The sequence below is a fragment of the Culex quinquefasciatus genome, chromosome 3, assembly GCF_015732765.1.
Source record: "Culex quinquefasciatus strain JHB chromosome 3, VPISU_Cqui_1.0_pri_paternal, whole genome shotgun sequence".
NCBI lineage: Eukaryota > Metazoa > Arthropoda > Insecta > Diptera > Culicidae > Culex > Culex quinquefasciatus.
This window is the reverse complement of record NC_051863.1, coordinates 90,250,737-90,271,013: the sequence shown is the minus strand read 5'-3', so window position 1 is coordinate 90,271,013 and position 20,277 is coordinate 90,250,737. Positions and strand designations below refer to the sequence as shown.

Sequence of the window (20,277 nt, the reverse complement as noted above, 5' to 3'; positions counted from 1 at the left end):
GATCCGTTTGTCCACTTTGTCGATCAACTCGAATTACTTTCTATGCTCCTTGTAGATCGAAAACAGTCGTTGTTTGTTGTATTTTCGCGGTGGCACTTCTTTGCTTTTGAACCAATTCAGGTCGCTCATGAGCCGCTTCAGCTAGATCAGCATCGTATCGTGGGAAAGGCATGTCCACGTAGAAGCGGTTTTCCAGAACCCTCTGACATTGACCACGACCTTCAACCACAGACAAACTTCAACCTCCAACTTTGCAACGGAGCCCGATATCACCCACACTAAAAATCCGCGGCCGGTGGGGTGGTGAATGACCTGTAGCAGAGACCGTTCCGACGTCAGCGGTCAAGACGACGTGGACACGGGGATAAATCCGGGAGTTGAACATGTTGTTTCCCGTATTCTGTGTCCGACCTGAAGGGGCTGCTTCCAGGGTGTTTCTGAAAAATTGAATGAACAAAGAGATTAACTTCCTGAAGACGTCGACTGAGGAGCAAAAGTTTAGCCGTGGGAACCGATTTGGTTGTGCAGCGGACCTGAGAATGATAACATTTGCCCTTTTTGCAGGGAATCTACTCCCACTGGACAACTAGATGTAATCCGAGATTGTCCGCACCTGTAATAATAATTATTCCCGGAATCTTACTCAAGTAGTTGACTTACCTTTTGAACCTTCAGCATCACTTTTTGTTTGTATACACAGCTAACTGTCAAAGTTACGATTCGAAAATTCCGTAACCAGGCTATACAAAATTTCAGGAGGCAAATTGAGTAACTTTGAGTAACATTGAGTCATTTTGAGCAATTGAGTCACTCGGTTACTCTCTGTCCTACCCCTTGGTTATTCATTGCATGTCATTCCAGTTTGACAGCTTGCTCAGAGCAGACGTGTGTCTTTTGAGCGGGTTTTTGACGGTGTTTTTTTTTTACTTTCGCCGACGGCCATGGCGGCGGCCGCGACGGCGGAGAGTGAGTGGACGGAGCATAGGGCTGAGGATGGAAGGCCGTTCTACTGGAACGCGGCCATGAAGAAAAGTGTGTGGGAGAAAACGGACGGGTTCCAACCCAAAACGCAGGCGGCGACGGGCATGGAGGTGGAAGACTCCGAAGGAGGAGGAGAGGACGGGGCGAATTTCGTCCCGTGATCAAGGTTCGGCGCAGGAAGGCTAAGGAGGAGATCAACGACGGCAATGGCCAGGAAGTGGAGAAACTGCTCAGCAACAACATGTTCAGCCCGCTAGCGGAGAAGAGCAACAACAACAATGCGAACCCAGCAGCAGAAAAAAACCACCCCCGTGGTACCAGCACCCGACAAGTCGGCCGGGGAGAAGAAGCAGCCGCCGCTGGTGGTGAAAGAAACGAGTTTCGCCCGCCTTACGAAGGTGATGTCGACATGTGATGTCCAGCCAGAACACAAACTGACGCGGTACGGCACCAAAATTACGTGCTTCTCGAGCGACGACTTCGACACGGTGCAAGCTCACCTGAAGAAGAACAAGGTGCAGTTCTATACGCACGGAAAGCACAGCGCGAGACCGCACCGGGTAGTAATGCGAGGTCTCCCGAACGCGGAACCGGATTACGTCAAGGAGCTGCTCAAGACGGAACATCAGCTGGACGTCTTGGCAGTGCACGCCATCAGGCGGAAGCAGCAGCTTCCCGCCATCGATGAGACGCCTTTCATCGTGCTCTTCCCCAAGGGGCATACCAGTCTGAAGGAGTTGAGAAGCAAGGTAAAGAAAGTGGGACCAGTCGTCGTCCGGTGGGTGGCCTACCGGAACAAAGAACCGCACTTGACCCAGTGCAAGAACTGCTTGCATTTTGGTCACGGAACCAGTAACTGCCATCTCAAGCCCAAGTGCAGCAGCTGTGGGGGTGCCCACAGCACGGAAAAGTGCAAAGCAGAAGAAACGGAAGCCAAGAAGTGTGTCAACTGCTCTGGATCTCACAAGGGTCTGGACCGCAGCTGTCCCAAACGTGCGCAGTTCATCCAGTCGAGGCAGCAGGCGTCCAAGCCGAAGCCGCCAGCATGGAAGAAAAACAAACAGACTCCGGCAGGAGCCGTGTTCACCGCGGCGGATTTTCCTCCGCTACCTGGAGCGGTGCCGTCCGTCGGGACGGAAGATAAACATCCTCGTCCCGCAGGAAGAAGTCGAGAAAATACTGGCGCCGGCGCCGGTGCAACCCGAAGGCGGATCAAAGCGAACCGAAGCTGTACAGCGAGTCGAAGCTGTGGTCCATTTACAGAGAATACAGAGGTCGCTTGAGGCAGTGCAAGACACCCGAGGAACAGATTGACGTGATCGCACACTTGCTGACACATGACACGAGAAAATTATAATCTAGATCAGTTCCGGTTTTTTTTTTGTACTTCGTGCATGTTAGACTGTGTGCGTTCGCGCATATTTTGTTTCATTGTGTGTGTGTAAGGGCATTGAAAAGCTCGACAACTTAGATGTCAGCCCACCAGATTGCATTGCGGTTTTGATGATTGAGCGTTGTTTCCATTTTTTGAGTTGTCTGTCTTTTTAAATTAAGTATCTTTGCCAAAATCCATGATAAAGCTGTCAGACCAAATCTGTCAGAAAACTGTCAAATCACCTTTGCGACGACTGCGCCACAAACGGCCACATTCTCGATAAAACCACTGCATGTTTTTGCACAAGGTGATGATCGAGCCGAAACGACTGTTGTCTGTGATTCAAATAAATACCAAGGGTAATTTTATAATTTTGAACTAGCACCATCTGGTAACCCTTAATTAATGTGCATAAAAGAGTTGCACAGTATTTTTGGTGACATTAGCGGAAGGAGTTAAACTCACTAATGTTATGTTTTACAGGAATGCTAACAGGCTACATAATTTACTTCAAAAAAACACCTCCAAAAGTTTCGGGTATAGTAAACTTATTGCTGTGGATAACTTCTGTATCTATAATATTTGGTCTGATTTTCGGAGTTTGGGATGGTCAACTTTCTGTACCAGCCACAGCCGTCTACGTGAGTCTTGGGCACACAGGTAAATATGCAGTACACATTCCACGACATAAAAAACACGTCGCTACTGTTTCAATAGATGGTCAAGACTTATAAGTGTGGGATTACCACACACAAAGAAAAAATACTCTAAATTTAAAAAGATCGTTCGTTGGATTAAAAGTTCGCGTTGGTGAATATTCGTAGAAAGTTCAAACTTTTTAATTTAAAAGTTGGAAAGTTGTTGAATCTAAAATTTTCGTAATTAAAAGACGCAACTTTTGGTACCATAACATCTATAGGTCATCGCTGAAATTTTAAAGTTATCGCAGTTTTAGTGAAAAAAAGTCGATTTTTCCCCGTTTTCGTCATTTTCCAATTTTTGCGCGTGGCGCGTCGAAAAACACAGTTTTTATTTTCAAAAAATCGTATCTCAGAGCATCGAAAACATAACTTCACCATTTTTTGATATGTTATATGAAATTTTCCGAGGAATCCGATAAAAATATTTTCAGACATAGGCTCTTTGGTCCCGAGACCTTCAAAACAGCATTTTAAGTTTTCATATGACCTTTTCAAATGTTAAGCTAGATTTTCGAAACTTCTTACTATTTTTCCCAAATAGCCAAACTAATCACCTTTCTTTTGCGTCTAGGACAGCTAAAATCGGATGAAATGGCGCGGAGATATGATTTTTTGAAAAAAGTGGTTTTTGCGAAAATCGACGAAAATTGCCATTTTTCGGACCACCCTAACACGGCGTAGGTCACCCTAATGGCCAAACAAAAAAATACGGGTCTAATTATTTCGGCCAAGGATCCCCCAGAAAAATTTTGAGCCCGATCGGAGAACTTTTTTTCGAATCATGCTGTTTTCGTGGGGAATTGCTGTATATGACCGATTCTTTCGTGACGGGACAACGTTTGTACGCATTTGTTTTCAGTTTTTTGCTGATAACTTTAAAATCTGAGGGAAAAGGTACCGATATTTATACAAATTTGGAAAGTACATTAAATTTCCAATAAGATTCACTCCAGCAAACATTTAAAAACACAAAGTTTGAGGCAAGAGAGATACAAATGTAGCGTGACGGGACAACATCGTACAATTGGATCATTTTGATTTTTATACACAAAAGTGAAGAACTCTGCTCTCCTAGTAAGTTTTTGAAAAACCTTTTCTACAGTTGTTTCTAAAATGAAAAACGAAGATTTTGCTTCCTGGATCACCCAATTTGGTCAAATTTTGTTGAATTGACAGGTACTTCTTTTCGTGACGGGACAACGCAGCTATTTTGCAAAAGAGGGTTTTGCTCGCGTTGTCCCGTCACGAAATGAAGCAATTGTGAAAATCTCTACTGACTAGTCAACTTTAACTAATTTGGGGTCGCTGAGCTCGAATATGACTCCTAGAATACTCCAAAGTATTCAGGGAATGTGCAATCCAAGATGGCGGCCAATATGGCGGTGCCAGAATATTCGATATTTTATAAAGAAATGTAACCGGAAATGAACAGGTCAAATTCAACTAAGGGTTGCTGAACTTGAATATGAGCCATAGAATGTTCCAAAATACTCAGGAAATGTACAGTCCAAGATGGCGACCAATATGGCGAAGCAAGAAAATTTGATTCTTTTTTCAAATGTATAACAAGCAATCAACGGGTCAAATTTAAATAATTTGGGGTCGATGAACTTGAATATGAGCCATAGAATACTCCAAAATACCCAGGGAATGTGCAATCCAAGATGGCGGCCAATATGGCGGTGCCAGAATATTCGATATTTTATAAATAAATGTAACCGGAAATGAAAAGGTCAAATTCAACTAAGGGTTGCTGAACTTGAATATGAGCCATAAAATATTCCAAAATACTCAGGAAATGTACAATCCAAGATGGCGGCCAATATGGCGAAGCAAGAAAATTTTATTCTTTTTTCAGATGTATAACAGGCAATCAACGGGTCAAATTTAAATAATTTGGGGTCGCTGAACTTGAATATGAGCCATAGAATACTCCAAAATACCCAGGGAACTTGCAATCCAAGATGGCGGCCAATATGGCGAAGCTAGAAAATTGAATTGCATTCCCAGAGTACTTATTTATTTATTTGGCACCGTATTCGGCATTATGCCGCACAGACTTTTCTAATGACTTTAGAATATTCTAAGGCTTATATTCGAGTTCAGCATCCCCAAATTAATTAAATTTGACCTGTTGACAGCCTGTTACATTTTTGTATAAAAAAATCCAATGTTCTTGGTTCGCCATCTTGGCCGCCATCTTGAACTTCACATTCCCGAATACTTTGAAGTATTCAAGAGGTCGTATCCGAGTTCAGCGATCCCAAATTAGTTAAATTTGACTAGTTGATTGAACTTAAAAAAAATTTATGGTGGTTTTTCCATTCAGTCGCCATATTATACGCCATCTTGAATATCTCGCTTCCCTTTGAGACTTAGGAAAATCAACAGGCAAGTTTGGATTCTGGAGGGTCGATTTAGTCTAGATCGGTCTAAAACTGACCTGTTACACGATTTGCTTCTAGACACGAGAGATGAGCACCTTTTTTTGAATTCGTGCCTTGACCAAAAAATTGGCGTGACGGGACAACGCAAACTTGCGTCAGTCGTAACTCTGGTTCCTTTGGACCAATTTTCGATTTCTAATAAGCATTTTAAAGGATTTTCGAGTACGAAGAGAATCAAAATATGATGCAAATCCGATTTCACGAACTATTGCAAACTAAACAATTGTAATTTTTCGTGACGGGACAACGCTTCCATATACCCCCTTTTAAATGTCTTGTATAATTTTATTCCTACAGAATCTGCTTTTGCCAATAAGAGGGCTTATAAAAGAGTCATTTTACTATAAAATTCCGTTTAGAATGAATAAATATCTGCATTCCATCCATAAATTTGAGCAATTATTTAAAAAGTTGGGAAAATTAAAAATTTCCAGCGTTTATACATTTTACAACTTCTGCTCACAGATATGTTTCGAATAGGAACTTTGGTGTGGAAATATGTTTTTTGTGTTGTTCAAATTGTTGGAAAACATGGAAAATTATTAGAACCATCCAAAGTTCAACTTGAAAAATGACTGCATGGTAAACAAGTGCTATATATATATATATATAGAATATATATATATATATATATATATATATATATATATATATATATATATATATATATATATATATATATATATATATATATATATATATATATATATATATAAAAATAAATAAATATATAGTATATATATCTATCCAAATATTATTTATTGAAAATATATATATATATTTTTCGGTACTATACGTTATATCAAAATATATATTTATCGTATATTTATATATATATTTATATAAATATAACTATATATATAAAAATATATTTGTATATATATCTAGTTATATAAAAATATATATTGTATATTTATATAAATATATGTATATATATATAACATTTATATATCTATATATATATATCATATATAATATAGTAATTATATATATATATAAATAATATATTTAACGCCTTAGCAGATATTGGTAATTTCCAAAAACCGGAAAAACAAAGTGCTCGGATTAGACTCAAATTTTGGGCTGCCAATAAAACCCGTATTTTTGTTTGGCCACAGTGATCTACGCCGTGTTAGGCGGTTGAAAAACGCCGACGATTTCGAAACCATTTTTCGAGCCTCCTCGCCATTTCAACCGATTTCAATTATCTTATACGCAAATGAAAGGTGATATTTTCAAAGAAAAATAGTAAGCTTTCAAAATTTAGCCTAACATATGAAAGGGCGTATGAAACTTTAAATGCCGTTTTTGACGGTGTCTATGTCTGGAAATATTTTATCGGATTCCCGGACATTTTACATAACATACTATGGAGGAGTTCATTAACAGGATTCGAGATATGATTTTTGAAAATAAAATCCGTGTTTTTTGACGCGCCGCGCGCAAAAACCGGAGAATGACGAAATTGGCAAAAAATCAACATTTTTCACTAAAACTGCGATAGCTTCAAAATTTCAGCGATGACCTATACATGTCTGGGTACCAAAAGTTGCGTCATTTAATTACGAAAATTTTGGTACCCCGAAATGTATAGGTCATCGCTGAAATTTTTAAGTTATCGCAGTTTTAGTGAAAAAGGTTGATTTTTGGCCGATTTCGCCATTTTCCGGTTTTTGCGCGCGGCGCGTCGAAAAACACGGATTTTATTTTCAAAAAATCATATCTCGGAATCCTGTTAATGAACTCCTCCCATTTTTTAGTATGTTATGTAAAAATGTCCGGGGAGTCCGATAAAAATATTTCCAGACATAGGCTCTTTGGTCCAGACACCGTCAAAACGGCATTTTAAAGTTTCATACGCCCTTTTCATATGTTAGGCTAGATTTTTGAAGCTTCTTACTATTTTTCTTCTAAAGGCCAACTTATTACCTTTCATTTGCGTATAAGACAATTGAAATCGGTTAAAATGGCGAGGAGTTATGATTTTTCGAAAAAAGTGGTTTTTGCGAAAATCGACGAAAATGGCCATTTTTCAGACCACCCTAACACGGCGTAGGCCACCCTTATGGCCAAACAAAAAAATACGGGTCTAATTATTTCGGCCAGGGAACCTCCAGAAAAATTTTGAGCCCGATCCGAGCACTTTTGTTTTTTTCCATGCTGTTTTCGTGGGGAATTGCTGTATATATATATAGAATATATAGAATATATATAGAATTGAAGAATTGTGGAATTATAAATTTTTCAGAAAGTCTGTAATTTGGAAAATCAGAATTTTAGAAATTAAGAAATCAAGAAATTTTAAAGAGTCTTGAATTTTTGAATTTAGGTTTTTGAAATTTGAGAAGTTTTGGAATTTTAAAGTTTTCGAATGAAAAAAAAATAGTATTTAAGAATTTTGGAATTCAATAATTTTAAAATTTTACAATTTTAGAATCTTAGAATTTTAGAATTTTAGAATTTGGAATTGAAATTTCAGCATTTTGATTTTTTTGATTTTAGAATTGTAGAATTTTTGAATTTGGAATTGTAGAATTTAATAAATTTGAAATTTCAGAATTTTAGAATTTAATTATTTTAAAATTTTAGAACTTTATAAGTTAAGACTCTAAAAATTTGGAATTTTAGAGTTTTTAAATTTATTTGGAAATTTAGAATTTTTCAATTTCAAATTTATCCTAAGATTCCTAGAGTTTTAAAATTAAAGGTCTTGAGTGCTTTAAAAATTGAGATTTTTAGAATTTTCGAAATTAGAATTGTAGAATTGAAGAATGTTAGATTACAGTTTTGTGGTGGTAGAGTGTAATGTAGTGTGTGAGTGTGGGTATTCAGCGCCTTCTGCACTACCGAAGCTTGACCGCGATCGGGTCCAGGATGCCGACGGAGCTCGAGTTCGGTTGATGCGCCTTGTCCCGAGCCGCTTTTCTTGTCGTCGTGGTTCAATTTGAGGTGGCTGCAGATCTGGAAGAGGACGGCGTCGCAGCCTGTGGAGGAAGGAAGGTCGATTAGATCGATCGATGACGAGTTTTGGGGAGAATTTATTCATTCAAATCTTACCAAGTTTCTGAGGATATCAACGATGATGATTTCCTACCGCTGGAGGAGGAGGAGGAGGAGGAGGAGGAGGAGGAGGAGGAGGAGGAGGAGGAGGAGGAGGAGGAGGAGGAGGAGGAGGAGGAGGAGGAGGAGGAGGAGGAGGAGGAGGAGGAGGAGGAGGAGGAGGAGGAGGAGGAGGAGGAGGAGGAGGAGGAGGAGGAGGAGGAGGAGGAGGAGGAGGAGGAGGAGGAGGAGGAGGAGGAGGAGGAGGAGGAGGAGGAGGAGGAGGAGGAGGAGGAGGAGGAGGAGGAGGAGGAGGAGGAGGAGGAGGACACCACCAACAAAGGCCCTTATGGTCAAGTGGCAAAATCATCTGTCCGGGAGAGGTCTAAGTCGATCCGCATCGTCAGCATCGATTCTGACAAGAATTCTCCTCCTCCTCCTCCTCTGTTACCAGCCAAGTTTTCAAGGGACGTCAATCAACGGCAGCACGGCAACGGATCGTTGATGTTTTCCGCTTGGCAACATCTTCTTCCTCGCCGGCCGTGGAGCAGGATGTCTATTGAGGGAAATGGTTGATTAGGTTACGATATTTCAGGGGGTTTTTATCATTCAAACTTACCACACTTCAACGCCGAGCAGCGCGAAGCCACACCGGGAAAAGTTTCCACGCGGTATCGTTGCCAGCATAGTTCGTGCCAATAAAAACAACGCTGAGGGAAAACATCGGAGCGACGGCAGGCCGCTGTCGAGAATCGGCACTCGTGATTCAGAACCGGCGCCGTTGTCGAAACCTGGTGGAACTAGGTGCGGTCAAAGACGTCGGACGAGCGGCTGGTTAACACGCGGACCCGCCGGACAAGAACCACGTTCCGCTGGCCAATGCCGAAAAAGAACTACGGGCCGCTGTCCAAGAACCATCATCGCCGAAGAACTACGTGTCGCTGGCCAACGTCGAACAAGAACCACGCGTTGCAATGCTGGTGGACTTCCAAAGAACCAGGACGGGTCGTCCCCGTCATTCCGCGGCAGAAGAATCGAACGTGATTCGGAGGTCGTCAAATAACCACACGGCGACGAATTGTTCCTCCTCTTCGATGACACTTCCACTTCTGGCAAAAATCAAAACATAAACAAAAACAGTCGCACTCGCGCGTTGGAATTGGGTTGCGTTTGACAGTTGTTACGCTTCAGAAAATTTGAGAAAAGCGGGGGGCGATTTCGAACACAAATGTTTTCAAATGTGATGAAAATGTTGTCGTTTTTGAAAACATTTGAAACGAAATCGAAAACAAACGATGTTTTCAATTTCAAGACAGTTTGATTTTGGATTTGCGGACCGGAATTCTATCCGTGTAATAATCGGTAAAGCTTGGACTCAGATGTTAGCCAGAAGCGTTAAATACAATAACAACATGTTTTTTTTTTAACTTACCGTCATCTGGGAATCGGGACTACAGTCCGAATAGGGACAGCAGGTTTAGAGCATTTAATGGTTTTGAATTTGGAAATGGATGTACACATTGTCTTGTCCCGCCCGTGTGGATCAATCGGACCGCGCACTGGACTCACAATCCAGAGGTCGCCGGTTCGAATCCCGCGGCGGGCGCTCGAAAATTCGTTTTTAAAAAAAATGTGGGTATTCGGCGCCGTAGATAAAAAGGAAGGCACTAGTGGTTGGTACTAGCAATGGTGGCCGACAGCTATAAAGTCAACTTCGTTTTTGTGTGGAATCGGATTCCGTCTAGGAAATCGTCTGCCTAGGATGGCCAGTGCGGACTTGCATCCGAACCGGCCGAGCGTCACACGAGGAAAGAGGATGACAGCTGGACCTGCTTTGCCAGCTGTCACTGACCCGTGCGTGTGGCTGTGTCCATGCGTTGTCAGCGCATGGCTGCGTCAAGCCCTGCGTACGAGGGGCCTATTGGACTAGATTCAATGGAGTGCGTTCACTAACACCGCAACAGGGTTTATCACTCCACACATCTCTCCTCTTCTCCATGAAAAAAACAAAAAAAAATCTTCCTTGAAGACTGCGATCAATAAACCATTGAACTACGACTGAACACTACGCCTGCAGTCCATCCCTATGGACTACTATCAACTTCCCCTCATGCTTTGTATCCATTGCCATTATCGATCCAATAAATGCAGGTTACGGTAGAATTTATTGAGCATAGAAGCTGCTTCATAATACCCAGTTAAGTTATTTTCCGATCCACAAATAGTTCTTTAGGTCCATCATCGCCTTGCTCTTAAGCTGCTTGTCCATAGCTCTGTCACCTGTTTACCCGTCTCAGCTTTAAAGCTCTTTGAACAATTCTAGAGCTAGCCCAATCAGATAGATCATGAAAGATTTCGTTGTCGCAATTTTCAAACCTATCCGATTTTCTCCAAAAATTTCTAAAGAGTTATACATCCATGATTATCATCAGACAACTCTCTCTATCTCTTTCTATCTATCTCTTTCGCTCTCTATCTGTTTCTCTCTCTATCTCTTTCTATCTATCTCTCTATCTCTATATCTTTCTCTCTCTTTTCATCTCTCTCTCTCTCTCTCACTCTCTCTCTTTCTAAAAAGTAGCTTCTTTATACAACTAAGCCCAGAAATATTTTTCTTTTTTTTCTTTTAAGATATTTGTTCTCATCACTCACACAACACTTTCCTCAATAGAACATCGGCCCTCAAACATTGTTTTTGGATTTTTTTTAAATTTGGCATTTCTTGCACTATAATTTGGTACACAATTTCTCACTATCTTCTAGTCGACACTTACGTTCAAGAGAAAGATCATTATTTCACGTACATCCGTTTATAGTTTTGCTCACAATTCGTCAGAAGAACATTCGTGACAATAAAGCCTTATTCACAAACCCGTCTCAATTATCAACAATGCTGCCTTAGCCTTTCAACCACAGTGAGTCAGTCTGAATCACCATTTTCTGATTGAGTAACAGCAATAGCGGCTTTTCAGACTTTTACCGCGACAAACCGAACCACCGTACAACACGATCATTTTTACTTGGAACAATCGCGGCCTTCCAGGCTATTTACCACGGCGGGTCAATCTGACCCACCGTGCCCAACGCGACAAAATGTTTCTCCAATCGCGGCCTTCCAGGCTATTTACCACGGCAGGCCCATCTGACCTCCGTGCCCAACGCGACTCTTTTTTCCTTGGAACAATCGCGGCCTTCCAGGCTATTTACCACGGCGGGCCAATCTGACCCACCGTGCCCAACGCGACAAAAAGTGCCTTCAATCGCGGCCTTCCAGGCTATTTCCCACGGCAGGCCCATCTGACCTCCGTGCCCAACGCGACTCTTTTTTTTTCTTGGAACAATCGCGGCCTTCCAGGCTATTTACCACGGCGGGCCAATCTGACCCACCGTGCCCAACGCGACAAAAAGTTCCACCAATCGCGGCCTTCCAGGCTATTTACCACGGCAGGCCCATCTAACCTCCGTGCCCAACGCGACTCTTTTTTCCTTGGAACAATCGCGGCCTTCCAGGCTATTTACCACGACGGGCCAATCTGACCCACCGTGCCCAACGCGACAAAATGTTCCTCCAATCGCGGCCTTCCAGGCTATTTCCCACGGCAGGCCCATCTGACCTCCGTGCCCAACGCGACTCTTTTTTCTTTGGAACAATCGCGGCCTTCCAGGCTATTTACCATGGCGGGCCAATCTGACCCACCGTGCCCAACGCGACAAAAAGTTCCTCCAATCGCGGCCTTCCAGGCTATTTACCACGGCAGGCCCATCTGACCTCCGTGCCCAACGCGACTCTTTTTTTCTTGGAACAATCGCGGCCTTCCAGGCTATTTACCACGGCGGGCCAATCTGACCCACCGTGCCCAACGCGACAAAAAGTTCCTCCAATCGCGGCCTTCCAGGCTATTTACCACGGCAGGCCCATCTGACCTCCGTGCCCAACGCGACTCTTTTTTTCTTGGAACAATCGCGGCCTTCCAGGCTATTTACCACGGCGGGCCAATCTGACCCACCGTGCCCAACGCGACAAAAAGTTCCTCCAATCGCGGCCTTCCAGGCTATTTACCACGGCAGGCCCATCTGACCTCCGTGCCCAACGCGACTCTTTTTTCCTTGGAACAATCGCGGCCTTCCAGGCTATTTACCACGGCGGGCCAATCTGACCCACCGTGCCCAACGCGACAAAATGTTCCTCCAATCGCGGCCTTCCAGGCTATTTCCCACGGCAGGCCCATCTGACCTCCGGGCCCAACGCGATTTTTATGTTTGAAAATGATTTGACGTTCTGTCAAATTCAATTCCGACAAAGAACAAACTTGCTCCAAATATAGTGCAAACAACTGCACACTACCACAAATCTTCTTGCCACAGATTCTTTTTAACATGCCACACTCTACTTACGTTGAAAACAAACTCGGCTTCGACGAAGACAACTCTATCCTTACTGTGACTTTCCTTGGCAGACGATTTCCCCGCAGATTCTTGTAAATTGCAAAGAAAATTGCAACTCCGTCACGGTCGCCAATGTGTGGAATCGGATTCCGTCTAGGAAATCGTCTGCCTAGGATGGCCAGTGCGGACTTGCATCCGAACCGGCCGAGCGTCACACGAGGAAAGAGGATGACAGCTGGACCTGCTTTTCCAGCTGTCACTGACCCGTGCGTGTGGCTGTGTCCATGCGTTGTCAGCGCATGGCTGCGTCAAGCCCTGCGTACGAGGGGCCTATTGGACTAGATTCAATGGAGTGCGTTCACTAACACCGCAACAGGGTTTATCACTCCACACAGTTTTCATGTACACATTTTGTCGGTCTGAGTCTGTTTTAACCGAAACCATCCAGAAAAATCAAAATATTGTGCTCATACACGGAGAGACCGGCCGGGGCAAATCTAAGAAAATCTTGGTTAATTTAACTAAAAGTATGGGTTAACTTTTTATACAGCTTTTTTTCAACAATCGATTGTTGGTTTTGCTAACCCGAAATTGATGACCACCGGTAATTAAAATTAACTAAAAAAATAGTTGGAATTGCCATTTTTGTTGGTTAAATGGCCGAAAAAAAATTCTAGCAGTCGACTGCTAGAATATTTTTTTCAGAAAATTAACTAAAAATTTCACGTTTTCAGCCGAAATATTGTGGAATATTCTGTTAAAAACTGGCTGGGACATATTTTTCAACTATTTTTCAACATTTTTTTTTCGTTGTATCAACTGAAATATTTTGCATGCAGCAAATTATCAGTATTTTATAACAAAACATTTCTTAATTAGACATAATTTATGTAAGTGTTGATATATATTTTCTTTAATTATCTAACGATACAGGCTGGGCCGAATTTCTAGCTATATTTTAACTAATGTCTTACTTGAATACAGAAAAATATGTGTACATGTAGTCAATAACTAGCAGTTGTTAGCAATATTTTTATTGAATTTGCGGTAAATTTTGTAATAATGCCTCACAAATTAATGCTGAATGTTTTTATGTTCGCATTTATTCTGCCTAAAAATTTAACGTTTTGTACTAATTTGTTTTTTTTTTTGCATGAAGTTGTTAAATTACTGTTAAAAAGCATCAAAACAAAACTTTTTTATAACTGTTGTTATAAAACATGTAAAGTTTGATTTATGTTTTAAAAAATTACGTTGCATTAAACATAAAAAATAATAAAAAAGCATATTGCAAATATTGTTAAACATATTTAAAAAAAGATGTTTAATTTAACATGAATTCCTGAAAAATAGAAATCGAGCAAAATTTTCACCAAGTTTTAAGCTTATATTTTTATTATGTTGTATAAAATTAAGTGTTGTATCCACTTACCATCACTGTGAAATCATCCGATAAGTCATCATCATCTACAATGGTCTCAGGTTTAGTTATTTTTCTTATGGTTCGACACAGAATTCACACCAAAGCGAACCTTTTGCTGCAAATAGACATATGAAATTTATTAGTAATTTAATACAAAATTCTTAATTCGGCTTCTTCGGCTATAAACTGCAAAAAGGAACGTAAATAAATGTAATTATATTGAGGAAAGAAGAAATATCAATAATGCCACTTACCAAGGTTGCATTAATTTAACCATTACTTTTGGCCTGGACCGTGGTGTAGGGGTAAGCGTGATTGCCTCTCACCCAGTCGGCCTGGGTTCGATCCCAGACGGTCCTGGTGGCATTTTTCGAGACGAGATTTGTCTGATCACGCCTTCCGTCGGACGGGAAGTAAATGTTGGCCCCGGACTAACCTAAAAATAAAGGTTAGGTCGTTAGCTCAGTCCAGGTGTAGGAGTCGTCTCCCTGGGTCCTGCCTCGGTGGAGTCGCTGGTAGGCAGTTGGACTAATAATCCAAAGGTCGTCAGTTCGAATCCCGGGGTGGATGGAAGCTAAGTGTAAAAAGAGGTTTGCAATTGCCTCAACAATCAAGCCTTCGGACACCTAGTTTCGAGTAGGAATCTCGCAATCGAGAACGCCAAGGCAATGCTGTAGAGCGAATAATTTGATTTTTTTTTGGCAACAAATTTTCATTGCATTTGATTCAATTTATTCAACGTACTCCGATTCCTGAAAAAAATATTTTGAGTTTTACTTACCAGTTTATTGAGCAGTCGTATTGCAACAAAACTTTTAACATAATTATTATCTTCTTTTATATATTTTTATTTTTTTTATTTTTTACTTCATCTCTATTTTTTATGTTGTCATGCACAGAAAAAAAAAATCCGGTAAATTTACATCATTTATGATGTACCAAAAGTGCACGTCATTAATGATGCTAATTTACATCATATTCATTGGAAATTTAAGTTTCATCCGACGTAAATGTGCCGAAGAGAAATATTTCGCAAAAGTGTAAATTTCCGATGAAAATAACGTAAATTTACCCAATCCAAAATTTTTTTAGCCCCGCTGAATCTAAAATCCGATGTAATTTTCAGACGCTTTTGTAGATCGTTGCTTTGGATAGTATACTTTTGGATTGCTTTATGATCAAAATTGAGCATTATACAAACATGTTTCAATACTCAAGAATGGTTATCAAACAATTCGCAAAAGTATAACTTTCAACTATCAATACAACAAAAAGTGTTTGAAAATAGAACCGAAATCTAGATCCAACGGGGCAAAATGGAATAAACAAATAAAATTTCATTTTTTTACTTGATAGAATAATTTCAATCTAATCTGGTGATTTTTGCAATACGGAATGTACTTACGCAATTATGTGTTTCGGGGTTAAGTCTTCTTTAGGGTTACCATTAGTATTCCTTCAGCATTTGGGTTGTTTGTGCTGCTAAGTCTCCGTTGACCCAAGAAATTTCAAGATTGGTGCTGCACATGACCTAAAAGGAAAGTTTTACCTCTTTAGCTTAATCTATTGAATGCATAATATTAAGAAAATGTTTACGATAGCATGGAGAACGTCGTCACCTCCGGGTGCGTCTTGGTGGCATTCAGGACCTCGTCGCCGACGGTCTTCTGGTCGGCCTTGTGCTGCTCAGACGGCACGTTCTTCACCTCCTTTTCAGCGAAAATGCTTTTCTCGGTACAGGTGCTCTTCTTCTTGCAGGCCTAGCGGAAGAAACCGTCGTTGATGTGCTTCGAGATCTTGGCCTTGCGCAGATCGACGCAGGTCTTGGTCGCGATGACTTAGTTTTGCGAGACGCACTGAACCGGGCGGCTGTGCGAGACCGACCACCACACTATGGGGTTTCAGGCGGCCATAAATCGAAAAACCGATATACTCTAATTATTTTTTTGGTATTTTTTTTCGAAAATAAACATTCTAACTAAGAAAAATCCGGAGTTTGAAAGTTGTAGGTTCAAAATTCACTGAATTGCAAACCTTCAAAGGCGAAAATGGTAAGAAAAAACATGTTTTTTGACAAAAAAATTATTATTTTTCATAGTTGTACTGTGTAGCTGTTTATGTATTTTTTCCTGCATCATTATATATATTCAGAAAGGTAATTGATTTAACTTTTCAATAATATTTTACAAAACACACTTTTACAGGCTAAAAAAATAATAAAAATAAAAAAAGATGGATTTTTATTCAAAATTTAGTTTTTTTCAACTTTGTTAATGGAGTACTTTTTTGTGTGCATTTGTGCGATCTGAAAATTTTGCAGCTTAAAATTTGAACCATGTCCTAACTTGTCTCCAAATTTCAAAGTGCACTTATGTGCACTTTTTGAGTTATGCCATTTTGAACATTTTGATTCATGCAAGGAAATTAATGATTTCGCGTATACGCTTGGTTAAAATCACATTATTTACCTGCGGAGGCAGAAATGACGTTCCTGTTATGTATGTTTTGAAATTGATTTGATATTCATGACTTTGTTGGTACTTAGGTACGTTTAATAAAATTAGAAATTCCTATTCTAAATATTTTACAGAAACGATTCGTCGAATATTCATATCAGTTCGTTGTTGTGTTCTTTTGAAAGTATGGATAATAATACCGTAGTGTCCCTGTACGATATAACGAAGCAGAAGCACTATTCTGAAAACGTGAGAACTGCTTTCGAGTATATTTGTAAGAATTACAACATTGCAGAACCATCACATGATCAACTCAGGAAAAACCACAGAGGAAAAACTACGCACGTTGTTCTGTAGCTTCAAAACGAGGTATACAAAAGCCCATAGAAGAAGTTCATATTTTAAGTAATCTAACGACAATCGGTTACATAGTGATTTTGATTTAGAAGAATTTATCGTGGAAAACGTGAATTTTGCAAGTGGATCAACCAAAAACGTGGACGAGAATCCATACAATGTTCCATAAAATAAACCATCTAAAATTCTAAAACACCGCAAAAATCAAATTTTAATTGGAGGAGGGGGTCTTCAAAGAGAGGTGGATTTTAACTCAAGAAAAAGGGGAGGGAGATTGAACGTAAATCTGAAACTTTAACATAGCATAAACCGCCATTCCGTGCATCAAATAGCAAGAATATTAAAATTCACCACTTTAATGCATGTGGCCTCAAATATATGAAAAAATCGAAAATTAAACTTTTTTTTTGGAAAAATATCAAATTTTATTTGTTTTCATTATACTAAGTACAAACAACACAAAAAAGTCACAGAAAAGCAAAAAAAAAATATTTTTGGCCGCTCGCTTATATGGAAATACCCCATATTGCACCAGCAGCAGACCCGACTTTAGGGTATCAGCAAGCAGACGCGCTTTTCCGGCGACACAATCAGCACCTTAACCTTCTTCAACGTCTTGTGGATATAGCGCATATGGTTCCGGAAGCACCGGTTACGGACAACGACTTGGTCAGCAGGTAGCTTTTGTTCTTCTTCACCAGCACCTTTTGTTCACCACCGTTCTTAGCACCGCCGATCTTCTCTAACACCGTAATGGCCACCTTGCGCTTCTTCGTCCGGACCATCTTTAGGGTCTTCAGCGAGTAAAGCGCCTTCCGGGCGCTGAACTTGCCCTTCATAATACGCAATCCCTCGACAATCTTGCGGCTCGCGCGTTTCTTCTTTTTGTCACCACCGGTTTTGAAGAGTTTGGACTTTTCAGTGCCACGGCGGCCTTTTTCTTGGCTGGGACCATCTCAAAAAAACAGAATAAAATTTTAAGACTGTCTTTTCCACCTCCCTAACACATTCCAGAACGAATCACAACAATCCGAAATCGAACAAATTAAATCCGCTCCGCAAAAAAGTGACAGCAAACTGTTTCTGTTTGGTGATGGCCGTTGACGTTTTGTTTCAATGCCATGAGATTGGCAAAGGTAGGCATTGAAATGTTGGAGTTGTTGTCGGAGTAAATGGCAAACAATTTTCTTTTGCAAATAACCAATGCGCCACGGGCTTCCTATGTACATAGAACCTTTTGGAAAAGTAAGCGAAAAATGTTATCGACTATACCTGGAATTTCTTTTAAATAATTTTAGCTTTTTGGGTATTTTCAAACCGACTTTAGTTTGGGCCTGTTAAGTCTATGCATGAAAAAGTTTGGTTTATTGAATCTTTTATTTAAAAAAAATACTCATATCGACAATCGTTTATACAAAAATAATCTTTTGTTATAAAATAAGAATAAGCATTTCGAAAAGTTTTTTTTTACAAAATATGTCATTTCATAAAAATTTTAGAACATTTGTAAGCCTTTATTTTTTTAAAATTTAGTCACATTATTTTTGATACTTATACGTAATGTCACAGATTAAATTTTGTCTAAATCTGTTTGATATATTATATTAAATTAATTCACAAAAGTTGAATGCCTATCCCAAGGTTATGATATGCATACCTCTATAAACTGAAGTTCTTTCTTTTTTCTTTCTTGGCCCGATATTCTTTTAAAACCATACAATTTTTTTTAAACTTGCTCCAATTGAATGATGATTTGATTATTATTATTAAATAAAAATCTGATGTTTTTTTTTCATTTTTGTTCTACAAGCAATGGAATAAAATTGTATTTTAATAGAAAATAATTTGATAGGAACCTATTAGAAATTACAATTTGAAAAAAACATTTTTTTGTTTAATCCAATATTCAAATGAATAAGAGTAATGATGTTGAAACACGAGTAACGATCGAGTACACTTCTGGAGTTTTTTCTAAAAGGTCCAACAAACCAAATTTTCAGTTTTTGCTTTTTTGGTGTTTTTAATACCTCTGACATAAGGCGGTTTCAAAAACACCCAAAAAGCAAAAACCGGAAATTTGGTTTATTGGACCTTTTAAAAAAAACTCCAGACTTCAACTCACTCTTTAATATCATCTATTTATTCTTTCAATTTTAATTAGAGCGATCACCCTAATCCAAAAGTAACTCCGACATTCTGATGCATGCACCTTGCTAGGTCTACATCCTTGGCCAGTTGTCAACTTGACCACCTGAAAGCGCGACGAGCATTTCAAAAGGACACTGCTTCTTGCGAAAGAATCGTGCATCTTGCTCACACTCATTTCAACAACCATTTGAATGAGTGAGATAAACATTTTTCTTTCATCATGAAACGCCCTTTTGAAGTATTTGCTGCGAATGGTTTTAGCACAGAGAACAGATGTACATCTAGGCTCGAACTTGTGTGTAAACACTGCAGCACTCACAAAATGTGTTGCATACAATCTTGCATCAAAGAAATTAGGGTGTAAAGGATACGCTTGGCGGCGCCACCATCGCAGCTGAGATTACTTGACTTAACAATATAGAATGGCTCAATAATTTCCTCAGAAATATAATATTTTCCTCGTTTATAAACTAAATTCACTTCAGTACAATTTCAATTGACTGCAAATAATGCAAAAATGCATTAACATTAACAAAAACATAGCAGAAAACTTGTTTAAAAATAATTTGTTTGAACGATAGCTTAAAATAGTACCTTTCCACATGTTAACTCTGATTTCGTTTTGTTTACCTTCACATCTGATTTTGTTATTTTCTTTCGCGCGTAAAATCGTACCCCTACGATGAAGGACAGTCAGACATTGGTCTGATGTCGTTCGTTCGGAATGTTTTGTGCAGTGAATGGATGGTCCAACGTTCTGCTACTGTAGGTCAGCATGATTTTTGAAGTGGCGCTATCTAGGCGGATGATGCACACCCTAGCTCTTTTCAACGTATCTTGGTTTGAATTTTTACACACGTTTTTCGATGCTTTTTGTTCAGTGATGTACATCTGTTCTCTGTGGTTTTAGTTTGTAAGAAAAGTCACCTGAAAAAAAGTGGGAAAAGTTCCAGCCGGTGAGAAA

The 20,277-nt window shown here is 39.9% G+C and overlaps 1 pseudogene; it reads right to left on the bottom strand.

The window, feature by feature from the left end:
• Window positions 1–15,786: 15,786 nt before the first annotated feature.
• On the bottom strand, window positions 15,787–18,014 carry LOC6047765 (annotated as a pseudogene).
• Between the last annotated feature and the right edge of the window lie 2,263 nt (window positions 18,015–20,277).